The sequence below is a fragment of the Chaetodon auriga genome, chromosome 6 (genome assembly GCF_051107435.1).
Source record: "Chaetodon auriga isolate fChaAug3 chromosome 6, fChaAug3.hap1, whole genome shotgun sequence".
NCBI lineage: Eukaryota > Metazoa > Chordata > Actinopteri > Chaetodontiformes > Chaetodontidae > Chaetodon > Chaetodon auriga.
The window spans coordinates 8,376,244-8,391,308 of NC_135079.1; the positions used below are offsets into that span (position 1 = coordinate 8,376,244).

At 42.2% G+C, this 15,065-nt stretch overlaps 1 protein-coding gene across 1 annotated transcript in view; it reads right to left on the minus strand.

Moving 5' to 3' along the window:
* The window catches only part of LOC143322677 (PDZ domain-containing RING finger protein 4), a 110,436-nt gene that overhangs the window by 68,341 nt on the left and 27,030 nt on the right, over nt 1-15,065 (minus strand). The gene's annotated exons all lie outside the window — the stretch shown is intronic.

Consider the following 15,065-nt stretch of genomic DNA (forward strand, 5'->3'; position numbering starts at 1 on the left):
CAGTCTTATGAAATCAATAAGTCACTTTGGACAGATGTGTTTTCTCTGGTAACAGCTCACAGAGAATTAATACAGATGATTACAGGCTGCAGCCATTCTGGGTCATTTTCCTCTACCTGGTGACCTTCCATGGCGGCCGGGTCCTCGTGAAGACCATTTTATGTCCATTCTGTCACATTTCCTGATCAATAACATGCAGAGCTGTATATTATCACTGTAAATAAAATTTGTGAGATCAATAGAGATATGTTCTGGATTAGATAGTGTGTAGATGATGGTACTGCTCAAGAATTCAGATATTCAAAAATCACAAACCTACAATATCTAACAACTATAAGACAGAGATGCTTTTATTCTCATCTTGATACAAGAACCAGGGTTTGCTGCCATGTGCATGAAAGCAAACGCTCAACAAAAGTCACAGAATACTTCTGTTATATTGACAATCATTTAGATGATAAAGTAAGTCATTTATCAACATTAAAGTCCAAACGATCATAGATTTGTCTCAGATGTGAGGATTTCCTACCATTCTCTCATTGCTATCATTGGAGGATATTCAATATCTTTGGGTTTTGGACAAAGCAAGCACTTCAGAGACGTCAACTTCAGCATTTGTCACCATTTTCTGACATTTGATAGACTGAACAATCGAGCATAATTGGAAAACAGATTATGTGACAATGAAAATCTTTAGGTGCAACCATACTGCAGAAGTCTGGATTCAATCAGTGTGGACAGGAGCTCTATAAAACCTCCACCAGACTTGTCTTCAGGGTGGGTACTGAAGTGTTAATGCAAGCTAAGTGATACACAAAGGAACGAGGAATTTTAGGGCAGTCCATCTGGACCGTTTCACCCCAGGGTTAACTTCAACTACACATGACCCTCTTATCTAGTGACGCATGACCCTGGCCTCTGGGTCCTTGGAGCACCGAGCGATGCAATCATCTCAGACAACACATTCAGTGTTCAAACAAAACCTTTGTATACACCCCTCTCCTTCTCTGACAACATGTCTTTCTTCTGGAAAGAAGATTCTTGCACATTCAGGCGAGGATATTTCCCACCAAAGAGTCTTAATCTTCAACTGCTGCACAGTTTTACTGTTGAATAGTTTCCGTGAATGAACCTAAATGTTCCAGGCTTCAATGAGAGACTCATTTTCACAATGGGCAATGACGAGAAGACATTCACCCTTTGAGTCCTGCTAAAGCCTGATGTTAAGTACCACCTTGCTCCAGGAGAACCCTTCAGGTAGCCGGGCATTACTGTCAGCAAAGACACCGAATGTTCCAACATTCATCTGTGCTGCTGCTATACTTTCCAGACAAGTGAACACTGACGAGCAGTCACAGAACAGCCGGGGCTTATAGTGCTTTTGGTACAGCAAGTACAAATTTCTAGGAGTTACACTTTACCATGAAGCAAAAGTAAAGCAGGATACTCCACTCTTCAAACTACTTTTCACAACCAAGTCATTGCAAACGTGTTTCTGCAAGCTCAAGAGGATGTCAGAATGAGATTCCCTCAACCACGATGGCATGCAGAGGATCACACCTGAGGGTTAAGAGGCCAGATGGGCTGGACATGTCCAGGGTGCCCAGAGGAGCACCGCTGCAAAGAATGTTGTGTTTAAAGTCTATATTGTGTACAGTATACACAGTAGATACAGTGTCTTGGTAGCTAGCACAAAAGTAATCAACATAGTAATCAATAACATCTAGACAGCATCAGAATATCTGCGTCTTCATTTACAAGGGCTTGCTATCGAAGCTGCAGAGGAGCTTATATTTACTTAGTACTTGAATGTAGTACGGAATTGGGACACAGCTCAGGTTTCAGTTCCCAGCAGCAAACCAATGAGCATGTACTGTATGTTGGTCTAGGAAACTGGTTTCAGAACTCGCATCTGAAACGCCTCCCTCCTCACACCTTTGCAACATCTGAACAGGGTGGGCTGCTTTCAACAATTTCTGTCACTTTCCGAAATCAACAACCCAACAGTCACAGCCATTTCCACACAGCGATTGGCCAAGGGTGTGGAGATGAGAAAGAAAGCTTGGTTTGAAGTTCTCCCTCCAGCTACTGTCACTTTTCCAGTGAACAACAGATGTTATTCTCATACGTACATCACACCGACAGCAGGCTTCCACCCACCATCGAGAGTCGTCATTCAGAACCGCTACAAACACTGTTGCCTTGTGGTCGGGCGACATGTACAAACTTTTCAGTTTGTCAAAAATAGCAATTTTTCGACATCTGTAAATCAATTCTGAGTATTTGAAGCAATTTCAGTGTTCATTTTCCACAATATTGATTGACAGTGGTACCAGCTGCTCTTCCCTCCGCCAGCCCCGCCTCCTCTCACTTGTCTCGTTGCTCCAGCTGACAGGCTGTGGTATATTGGTTTTTGAGGTTTTCTGATGGTATTAGCTCATTAAAGATGTGCAGAGCCCCCGCAAGGTTTTGGTTGACAAAGAAAACAGCAGAAGCGCAGCTTGGAAACACTTCACATTAGAGGCAAATGATTGCGGAAAGGCAAAGGATCCAAGCCAGCCCATATGCAAGTGATGCAACAGACACAACAAATTCGGCAAAGCACCTGAAGGGCCAACACGCCAACCTTCATAAAGAATATCAAGGGGTTGGTGACAGCTCCCATTTCAACGTCACTGAAGCATTAAACAGGATAAACGGTTGTTGATAAGTTGTCCAGCTGTTGGCTCAACAGCCCTTGGTAATTCTCAAAGCTAAGCTAATCCTCCACAGAGCCATCAGAGTTTGACTGTGGTCAGAGTAAATTAACTTGAATGATGCTGTGTTTAACACACACACATACTATCAACTTTACTTCATTTCTGTGATTAGTTAAGAAGATAATTATTTTTAAAAGCCTGATCAACAGAAAAAAACTTTCTGAAAAGTGTGTAAAAGTTTATTATTATTGCACCAAAAAGACGTTTCAAGCACACCTCCTGCCTTGACCTGCCAAAATAAATCTTTCTTTTCCATCATGAGCAGAATCCACTGCTCCTAGATTCTTCGAAAGCAGCGCCTTTGTTTCCTGCACATTTATGACAACACACGGACTCACTGGAGACTTTACAGCTGATGAACTATTCCTAATCATCCGTCGCCCGCGTGCTCACATGCAGCAAGATTTGCTGGATATATCACAGGCTGTGTGATACGTCAGCCTGGTTATGAATTCCTGTCAATGACTAGACCTCATTTCCATATTACGCTCAGGCAGCTTTGATTTGAATATCACTCTTCCCAGTTCACCACTCCAGCCGTTAGAAGCAGGATTGGAGGTTGAGAGCTCTCAGTGGGGGGTACTCAAAACGTGGAGATGGAAAACTGAGTGTGTAAATTTTTTACACTCAGGAAATTCTTACATTTCAACAGATAATGTGAACGCCTCATAAAAAAAACCTCCATGAAAACTGTATTTTTTTCCTAATAAATCTTATTTTTGCCAAAAACATTTAATGAGATGAGTTCATCAAGCACATCAGCCATAATTTTCAGTCTGTTTGCGTTTGTATGTGCTTTCGTGTACATGAATATGTAATGTAAAGTGGCGCAGGGGTCGAGTGTTTGTGAAGGTGCAGATAACTCCAGGAGCGGCCCATCAAAGCAAACCAGCATCTAATTTAGCTCAGAGTCTGGTCTCTTTATCAGGCTGAAGCAGACAATGACAGGTAGGGCCACCTTATTGCCTTCATGCTTGAGCTCTTCAAAGTACACTGTATATATTCAACACGGCATAAAATCCTACATACTGACTGAATAATTCCTTCACATCTTTTTTTCCTGGTGGCACATTCACACTTCGTCTTGTCCAACCTCATCCCAGAGGAGCCTTATTGGGCTGGTTCTGTGTGTAGCCACAAGCCGAGCAGCGGAGGAGACAAAACTCATTATTTATACTCCATCATCTTAAAGTCCATTAGACAGAATACGCTGTGGCCACGTAGAAATGTACTTGTTTAGGGAACAATGGGGTTAGACATGATTAATTGAGTCATTTATAAACAGCGTCACCTTTATCTTGTTCACTAGAGAGTTGTGACAAGTTTATATTTAAACTGAGCATATCTCGGTCATGTGATGCCTTTGATGCACAGGCATTACAAATAACATTAGCAATGCCTCTGTTCTACTCCAGTGTCCCAGTAAGACAGCATAAACTATATCAAGCAACTACATGAAATTCAGCTATGGTGAATTTAATTATTAACACCGGTGTTTTTCCTACTTTCGAAATGTCTTATGAGAAAGGATCAGGCCTAAAATCCCTCCCTTTTTACTCGATAGTGCACTATGTTTGTCTACAGCCATTTTACTTTAGTGTTTGAATTCTGAGGGGGAAATTAATACTTTAAATAGACTCAAAATTCCCAGAATGGAACAAAAATCTTTGTTGCATTTTATAGAAAGACAGTATACGAAAATCACCATCATGTGACTCGACACCTAAATTCTGATGATCCGTAAGAGTTCAATTTGCTGCTCTCTATAGGCTCAACTACTGAGGGTCTGCACAGTCAGAGTAAAAAAGGAAGATGTCAGTCAAGCACAGTCTGTACACACCCCACAGTCCTCAGAGGAGCTCTGACAGAACACCTGTTCAGGTGTGCCAAGAGTCTGCAGGGCCCTTACTAACCTACTGTAAAATATACATATGCTTTTGAAAACTGCTATTAAGTGCTTATGTTCAGAAATGAACTCCCTGCGTGACTCCACTGCTGGCAGCAGAGCAGCTGGATGAAACCACAGACTCCTTTAATCTTAAAGTCCTGCAGCCTATTAGCATATCGCAAAAGAACAGACACTCATTGGACCGGTCAAAACGAGTCCATACTTCAATGATCCAATTTTGGTAATTATGTGACCGGCCAGAGCTTTCTCCAGGTCTTCACACACATAAAACCCAGTCAAGCTCATTCACATAGACCAAATATATAGGCATAGTATGTTAATGCTCCATGCCTCCTCTTTGCTCTTAACACAGAACAATAAATTAAATAATGTCCCACAACGCTGCCTACATAACAAGTGAAGTGGAGTCCTGAAGGCTGAAAAAACATCTAATGCCAACAGTAATACCACATTAAATCCTGCACGTCCTAAGTGGACACTGCTTTATTTAGTCAAACAATCTCTTCACTGTATCTTTGTGCCTTAATTGCTTTAGACTCACTGCCTGCAGGATTTAAGTGTCTGAATATTCAAACATAATAAAGTGTGTGTGTGCAGCACTGGCTGTAATTCTGTGTGTGCCTGCACACAGTGTCAGGGTTGCTGCCCATGTATAATGCATACCTCAGCCCTCACAGCTGGCTCTGATAACACCCTCCAATGGCTTCATCTGTCAGAGGTTGGGTAATGGCAGCTTGAGCCTGCGATGATAGTCAGTCTCTATTACCAATCACACTTTCTCCCCCTCAGATGAGATGAAGAGGACTCCAAACAGAGTGGAGGAAAAGAAATGAAAGACAGCTTTACGTGACCATTAACACGCTCCGCTGTTAAAGTTTGCCTTTGAAAGTTACGCTTGATTTCCGACATGTGCTTGTTGACAATATCGGAATCATAAGACCCCTAAAATGCCATAAACTGAGGGCGGTTAACAAGCAAAACTTGCATGAAAAGCTAAATGTATAATCAAGTGTTTTAGTCCTCTACAGCTCTATTTCATCTGTTTTATGTGGCATATATTATGTGGAGACAGGAGATAGAGGTCATTACCATACGACAGTACAGCTGTTATGTGGCTTGGTAATTACAACACATTATCACAGCATTACAAATCTGATGCAGAAGGAACTAATTTATACAAAAAGAAAGCTACTAACAATGACACCGGAGGACAGCATATGCCTGAATGTCTTCCACGGAGGAGCACCTGGACAGTAAACATATTCAATATCAGGAAAATGATCAGTTTCATGAATGAGATTCTGCTGAAGTGGCTCGAGAGAGGCGATAATTCAGTATCTAAGGACTCAATGGGGACAGTTTTGTTATATATCTGCAGCCATGGAAAGTAACTAAGTATATTTACTTCAGCACAGTTTTGAGTTCAAATCTGATGTCCTTTCAAGACACACTGTTTCTGTGCTGTACTTTTTACGCCACTCCATTTTATCTGACAGCTGCAAGTTACTTTTACAAAAGATTCTACATATAAAACAAACTTAAAATGTGATGCAACAGTAAGGAAAATTTGACTTTAACTACTCGATTAACAGTTTTCAGAAAATTATTCTGCAGCTGTTTTGAAAACGGGGGCAGCAGGTAGTGCGCGTGTCTCACAGCAAGAAGGTTGCTGGTTCGAACCCGGGGTCGGGCAGGGCCTTTCTGTGTGAAGTTTGCATGTTCTTCCCGTGCATGCGTGGGTTCTCTCCGGGCACTCCGGCTTCCTCCCACAGACCAAAAACATGCTCGTTAGGTTAATTGGTCTCTAAATTGTCCGTAGGTGTGAGTGTGAGTGTGTGAGTTGTCTGTCTGTGTGTCTGTGTATGTTGCCCTGCGATCGGCTGGCGACCGGTTCAGGGTGTACCCCGCCTCTCGCCCATTGCTAGCTGGGATAGGCTCCAGCCCCCCGCAACCCCGAAATGGGATGCGCGGGTAAAGAAGATGAATGTTTTGAAAACTACATTTTTCTTGGACAAAACAGGACATTTGAGGATGTTGCTTGAATTCCTCACTATTTTGTTCTGTTTTACAAAGCAAACATTTATTGAATTAATGACATGATCTGCATGTTTAGATACCACGAGGAGAACATACAATTCTGTTTGGATTTGGGTGAACTGACCCGTCAAGGTGAAAGAGTTTAGAGGGCATCAAACTGGAGAGGCACCATTCTGTTAAGCAGCAGCCTATAATATTATTCTCAGCCTCTTTCTGAATGTTTGGAAGCCACGGGGGAAATTTAAAAAGCGTCTGTTCAGATATCCACAAACTCTCTGCAGCAAAATGTCCTGCTTTGACTATCGCAGCAGACCTCATGCAGCAAAGATAACAAAATAATAAGGAATCACGAGGTGTTTGTTGTACTTTTTCATCTCTGAGTCCTATCAAACCTGCCTGTTCCTTGAATAATGATCAGATTTAAATTCCCAAAGACGCAAAACAAATCCAAACAAACTCCACACGGATAACAGCTGGTCATCATTTCATAAGATGTGCCTCACCCGGGTTGACCACTGAATCAGCAAATTTAGGACTTCTTAACAGAGCAGGGATGAGCAATGGCTCAAGAGTGACCCTGAGCCTCTGTTGGACACAACGGATGTGCTGCTCACACACACATTGACAAAGCTGGGAGAGCGATAGGCTGCTATTCGCTGTGGATGATGGGACGTGTGTTACAGCTACAACACTGCCTGAAAAGAACAACTTCCTCGTGTGTAGTACGGCGGCTGCGTCGAAACACAAGTACTCAGTCGGGGATTTAGTCATTTTAATTCCGGGCCTCGCCTGCCATGTCCAAATGTTCTGCCAGAAAAAGCTTTTGCAAGGACACCGCCACTGCATCCTTGGTTTAGGCCACCCCAGACGACTGTCATTGGTTTAAAGAAACACAAACAAGCCGGAGTGTTTTCCCCCATACCAGAATGATAATGGATGCTGCCAGACCTTTCTCCAGTGCTGACACAGTGCTTTGAGATAGGTCTGGCTATGCAAGGCTAACTTTGTATTTGCATGCCAAGTGTCACCAACACCAGCGCTGCATGAAAGATTGAAGCCCTTTCATTCATTTCAATGGGCCCACTGCTGTGGGGGTGCCAGCGCAGAGATGAAAAACAATGCAGTGTCTTCCAGCACAAAGCTGCATTACCTAGTCTCGGTAGATTGCTTTGTAACATGAGCCGTGTAATTCTGCTGTTTATCTTGTAATTGTTGAGAGTAAAATGGAGGATAAAGTGATTTAGAGAGTGATAACTTTGCAGAGTGAAACTCCTGTCTGCTAGTTTTATAAAACCACTGTGCAGTTTTGTTTCATCTGGTATAAAACCCATGGCTCTGTCACATTTCACCTGCGTCTTTGCTCAGCCCCTCACTGCCTTTAAGACTCCAGTGTGCTACACAACTTTGTCTCATAATGGTAAATGGACTTTTCTAGACACACACAAACACACACACACACACGATAGCCCTCAGGAGCAATTTGGGTTCAGTATCTTGCCCACAGACACTTCAGCATGCAGACTGGAGGAGCTGTGGATTGAATCACTGACCTTTGTACTAGTGGAGAACATGCTCTACCTCCTGAGCCACAGTCGCCCTAAATGAATTTTTTTTATCATCCATTTCTAGTGTCTAAGCCCAGAGTAACTCTGATTATCACTAAGACATAATCAGGGGATACGCTGCGTTTCTTTAAAATATGTAAAGACCTACCGGCAGCATGGTTTAGATATTAAGACAGTGCGACTGTTCGTTTGAAAACAACAGTGGCGGCTCCAATGAGGTTAGCGTAGCTGCTGCTGTAGCATCTGTTAAATCAGAACTGGCGAGTGTTTCTTCATTGAAAGACACTGAAGGCTTTCATCAAAATATGTTTTTGCGCTTCAGCAAGTTTTGCTCTCCTACTGAGTCACATGGTCAATGATGCATTTAAGTTTGCCCATGATGCCCAAGGTTCGTCCAATCACCTGCTAAGTACTTTCTGAAGGTGTCTGCCCTTTTCCGAATAGTTTTGGATGACCTCCCAGATGTTTCTGTGTAACAAACCATCTGGCGCATCAAGTTACTATATTTCAAATCAAAGAATAAAAATAAAAGCAAACTGCAATCAAATACTCTTCTGACTGTACTACTGATGTTGGATTGGCATTTATCTAAATTGGTAACTAACATGATTATTACATTGTGGAAAGGCTCTTCCTTCCAGAATGAACTACACCCGGATGTTCTCTAATGTACACATATAGCATCTGCATTACTCGAGCATCCATCAGTTGTTTTCAAAAGCCCAAGGTGTCATTACAATGTCTGGTTGAGTAAAAGCAGTAACACAAATCAAAGCTAGGACACTGAGTGACGCCCTCTATCTACCCCCCCCCGCCCCCCTCCCCAGAATGCATGGATAAAGGGCATGGGCGGCATAAATTTAGTGCTAAATGGCCAACTGTCATGTAGAAGGTGAAGGATCACGTCATGTTGCAGGCATGAGCAGATGCCTGTGAAGGTCTAATGACGGTGACCGTGTCACCTCTGTCTGTGTGTGTGTGTGTGCGTGTCTATATGCACATGCATGACGCTTCAGACATACAGCCCACACACACGCCCACACAAGCCTCACACCAGACTGCGAAAGAACGCCCACAGAGTGAAACCTTTAGCATATATACGAGTCATCTTGCCCATTGATTTCACAGACATCAGAATTAGTAGAAAGGAGGAGAACAAAGGAGCAAGTAGAGCAGAGAGGATCAGAGACGAAAATCCCATTTGTTATTTAGGAGAAATGTGAAGGGCTGCTGATGTGAGCCAGATGTGATGATGTAATGCGTCTGTAGATTCATCTGCGTTAATTCAATGGAACTCAGCATCAAAGTAACAACAAGGTAACACACACACACACAAACACATCAAGCCTATTAGCAGTATTAGCACAGGCAGAGCAACGTGGCGTGAGGGAAACGAGTCTGTGTGTGTGTGTGTGTGTGTGTGTGGGAGGTGGGTAGACTGGCGGGGGGCGTATTTGTTTGCCCTAATTTGTGTAATGCACAGTGACAATAAAAAAGGACTGAGAGCATTAAGACACCATCCATCATCAGCTAACTGTTGACTGGTTCAGACCTCAGATGGACCAGACCTGCGTCCTAATGTGAAGCAGACCTGGTGCATCCAAGCAGTTGCTGCATCGGGCTCGAAAGCGAAGACGAAAAGAGCAGAAAATTAATGTGCAGGTTCATTAATCGCTGTTATTTAACGGTGGTTTGATGTGCTCTTTTTCTGCGTTTTGTATCATTTTAATTTTGGGTTTTCTACTCTTGGTCGGACAAAACAAGGACTTGAAAATGTCACCTTGGGCTCTGAGAACTATTTTCACTCGGGTTTTGATATTTTATAGGCCAACTATTAATCAGAAAATAATTAGTAGTCGCAGCCCTGACATACATTAATTTTAGTTAAGTTCAGTGAATACAGAACAGTTTTTCCATCTTTCAGTTTCCGACGTTTCTCACCAGCACAGAAGTGGACCAACAAAAAATGGAAGTTTCAGGGACGTTTCTGGACTCCTATCATTATATACCATTTTGTTCACGAGTATGTCGACCAGGAATAAACTCTATCACCTGTCACAGGTCTTGTGCTCCTTGTTGTAAAAGCCTTGAAAATATATTTCTGAATGAGAAAATATCTTCAATCCAATAAATCACTCAGCAGACAAAGCCGGCAGAGGAGGCTGCAGCACTCTGCAAATCATGGCTCCGGGCTTTAGCATATGAGATCATCTGATACAACTCTGTACATAAACAGAGCGGCAGCTTCAGCAAAACAAACTGTTTAACCTTGCTGTGAATAGATTTGCATCCATTACAGTCAGACACAGTATTGTGTGAAGAGGACAAAGAAAAAGTCTGTTTTCTTTTTCTTTTTTTTTTCTCCCCCCCCCCATGCGGAGGCAAGTCACATCAGTATCTCGGAGGATAAGCAAATTCATTAACGGCTTCTGGCAGCACAGGAGACAGGATTAACAATCCCTTTATGCTGAAATGTAATTGAAAATATGGCCCGTCTCATTTTTCACACAAATGTGATTGGATATGCTCCTGTTGTGTTGAGGTTAGCTGCAGTTAAGCCATAATTCGATTTTGAAACTACCACAGACACGGAGCGTTACAGTCTCCCGGTTAAGATAATGTCAAGCGATATCATTAGGATAAATTGGTGAACGATTCCACGATAGGAAAAACTATTCTTTTTTTTTTTTTTTCTAATGAAAAGAGTGGATGGCTTTTCAATATTCTAGAATAGATCCACAGTTTGACTGGATGCATTTGCAGCATACAGCAGGACCAGTAAACACAAAATGAACGGATGAACTCAACAAACACTGCATTTGTATTAACATATGCACCATGGCAGCTAAATGCTAACTGCATAGTGAAAAGTGCAACAGTGCCTTAAATAATAACACCAAAAAAAAAAAAAGCACAAATCACTGGCGGTGAACATTAAAACGGTCGATGATGGAAGGCACATTTTACATATTGAAATAACTCCTGGCAGGATGAGGGTTGGTGGAAAGACACCTGTGATATTTCTCACCTCCCCAGCAGGTTACAAATTCACCTGCCACATGTTTGAGCTTAACAGGCTTCCATCCTTTCGCGGTGAAACTGCAAGAACACCAATCATGAGGGACGGCTGTTCCTTGCCAGAGCGTTATTTCACCTGCAAGGAGCAAAACATGCTAAGCAACGGCATCCAATCCTAATCAGTGTGACATTCAAGTACAGCTTCTCTCAGCTATCGTGTTAGCAAACAAAGGTCACTTTAAGGACACGTGAAATGTGATGCATGACACGCCAGGCGTATTTTATTATTTGATGAGAAATGCTCTGGAAATCAATAATGTATCCGGAACCATGGTGCTGCAAAAGCACCCTGAAACTCCATGTGGCATTTCAGAGAGAGAGATTGTATGCTAACCAGGAAAAAGCAAGCCCAAAGGCACATTCCACTGAAAAATCCAATTTAGCATCTTTCTGCTTGGTTATAAGGCATCTGGACTGTAAATTGGCGAAAATATGCCAAATCAAGATGTATGATATTTTTTAAAAAATGAACTGTATGACGAAAACCTGGCCCTCGTCTAAGTTGATGTTCTGGAGCGGCTGTATGCTGCAAATTACATTTTCTTGCATGGTTAACCTTGTGAATCTGTACTGGTTGCTGTGGTAATGACATACGAGCGCATACTTAAGCAAACTGGTGAAGTGGTGGAATCAGCCTGAAGAATGAACACGTGAACATCGCTCTTCACACCATCTAACATCTGGTCACATGTGGTCCTCTGTTGCTCCAGGCAACTATGAGCACAAAGCTGGATTATCAGTGGACTATTTAGCGAATAACAGCACAGACAACTGCTTTAATACAGCAGGTTCATACTATTTCTGGGACTGGATTTTCTGGGAGATGTAGGAAATCCCGGACTGAAGAAGAAAGCGACAGGCAGGCTGACAGAAAGTGGATTTCAAGTAGTAGTTGAGGGTCGTTTCAAGCAAAAGCCAGTGAAACCATAACAAATGAAAGGATGTGACACTTTTCTCTATTACTTATGACTGCAAATGGAATATTTTTGTGGTTTTTTTTCGGTCAAACAGTTGAAAAATGACTTTATAATTATTTCAACTATTCAAAGTTTGTCGAGATGAACCAACACAAACATTAAAAGTAACTCAGGAGTGTTGAAGCTTTACAAAGTGTTCCTGAGCTCATGTAGTAATCTCCTTTATCCAATCATGTGTTCACAAAGTGGTGAACCTCGCTCCGTCCTCGCTTGTGAACGACTGAGCCTTTCCAGCATGCCCCTTTCATACCCAATCACGATACTCTCACCTGTTACCAATGAACCTGTTTACCTGTGGAATGATCCAAACAGGTGTTTTTGGAGCATTCCACATCTTTCCCAGTCTTTAGCTGCTCCTGTCCCAACTTGTTTGAAACATGTCGCTGCATTAAATTTACAAAAATCAATGAAGCTGAAGAGGTAAAACATTGAACATTGGATTTTGTCTTTGTCTCTGTCTCTGCTTTTTATATCCTTTATGTGTATGTCATAAAGGATTAGCAAATCATCACATTCTGTTTTATTTATGCTTTACACAGTGTTTTTTGGACACTTCTTTGGAATCAGGGTTGTAGTAAGTTCACAGTGATGAAGGTCAGATTGTTCACAAACATGAATTACACCCAACAAATAAAGGACTTACCTCCAGAGTTAAAATCAATGAGACGTTAATGTAAAAGAAGACCGCAGGTAAAAAAGCTCTTTTTTTCTATCATTGTGACTTATGACACTAATATAAATTTGCCACAAGTGTCCATTCACCTCACAGGAGAGGCAGCGTAGAGCTCTGTAATGACACATGGAGAAAATAACTCAATTTTCTGGATTGTTATGATCGATATTTAATCCATTGAGGACAGGGAGCCTTCAGGATGGAGGAGGCTGGTTGTCTGGTTATCTCAGAGACACAAGGCTGAGGCCATTCTTTCTGCGGGTGGCCTGAGAGTTGCCTGATTGGCAGCCGCTGATGGAGCACGCCATGATAAGACCCTGGCGACGCCGGCTGACACACTGCCTCCCACTGACCCTCAATTGTTTCTGCCATCAAGCCTGGCACAGCGCTGATTCCTCTGATAAGGACGAGAACTTTACTGCTGCTTTTCTCACTGAGAGCACAAAAAGAAAAAAAAGAAAGAGAAGAGGCACCCAATAGAGGGGGAGGAGTAGCTGAGGCAAAACCGCTTGTGTCTGTATTTATTGGCTCATGAATCAATATGGCTTTTCTTATACAAAAAGGCCCGGCTGTCATGGAGAGTGAGTATCTATCACTTCCACCTGGAGCTGGGGTGATGTGGCAAGGTCGCCGCTGATAGCCTCGCATTGGTTTGTGAGGAGGGACTGAATGAAGGGGATGACAGCAAAGCGATATGAGCAATATAACTCATATACTGTAACTCATCTTATACACGAGCAATGGCAATGGCCCTGATTATAAGAGGTGATTTACCGTATCCCTAGCTCAGGCCTCATAAACATCCAGGCATAGGACACTGCATATGGTCCCTGTTTTATGTTGATTTTTTGCACCATTAGGTCTATTTGCTGACCTGCAGATCTAACGTGAGGTAATAAAACGTGGCGTCCGTGGTTTATTAAGCATACAACACAGTTTTTAATAACATTCACAGAATAAACTGTATGTGAGGATTAGTAAAGGCTCCTTAACTCAATCGTAGTGCCAGAGCCTCATCAAATTCAGGACAGAGACACTTTATTCTCTCAGAAAACAATGAAGATGAATCGTTTATTCTTGTAGACAGTCAGCGGTCCTACCGGGGCCTAAATGTCAAAGTCTGTGACTTTAAATGTAAGTCATGCTTCCACGACCTGAAGTTTGTCATGTTTCCTGGTTTATGATGCTGTGAAACTGAGAATAAAGCAGACAGCTTATTTTTTGCTAAAAGGGGTTTCATAGCTACCACACACCCGACTGAATGAATAATACGTTCACAATTAAACACGAAAGTGGTGAAATTAAGCAGCTAACATCCTTTAACATCCATTAGCTCTCACAGGTCACCTTATTGTTCTAAAGCATAATTAAAGTAACTGATGTCAAACATTCAATACTGGAGGAAAAATTCACCAAAAAACGGCATAAAATCTTGTCGAACAAATAAAACTCAGACCAACACATCTGTGGCCTCGAGGCCGTAAGATGAATGCATCCTTTCTACGATCTGTCTTGAAAGTAGGTGAAGTTGTGGAAGAAGTCCCTGCACTGGGACAGAAAACAATATGAAGAGAAAATGTATGTTTTCACAGCATCACCACTAAAAGATTGATAAGCAGAACCTTATCCAAAGCCTGAATATGTTTCACAGTATAGCACAGATGCTCAAACATGTAGTATTTCTGTAAAGTGACCTATTTATTGAATTACCTGCTATTTTCTGACTTCTGCAGATAACCTATTTAAATTCCCTCACTTTGCTTTCTGGAGTCGACCTCAGAGAATCCGGTAACATCCTGGAAATTCCACTGGGAACGCTGCATGGTGGCAAAGGGGTGCTGGAGGAGAAGCGTGCAAAAGAAAGAAGAGACGGTACTGCAGGATTTCATCCTTGCAATGCAGACATCCCGCTTATACCGAGAGGAAAAAGAATAAAGCTGGCAAGACACATTTGGATCCATCGTTCCGCACAACCCTTCAACCTTTATGTTCACACTGTACAGATAAACTGACCAGTCATATCGTCCCAAAAAACATAACAGAAACTCTTATCAGGTTCTTCCATTG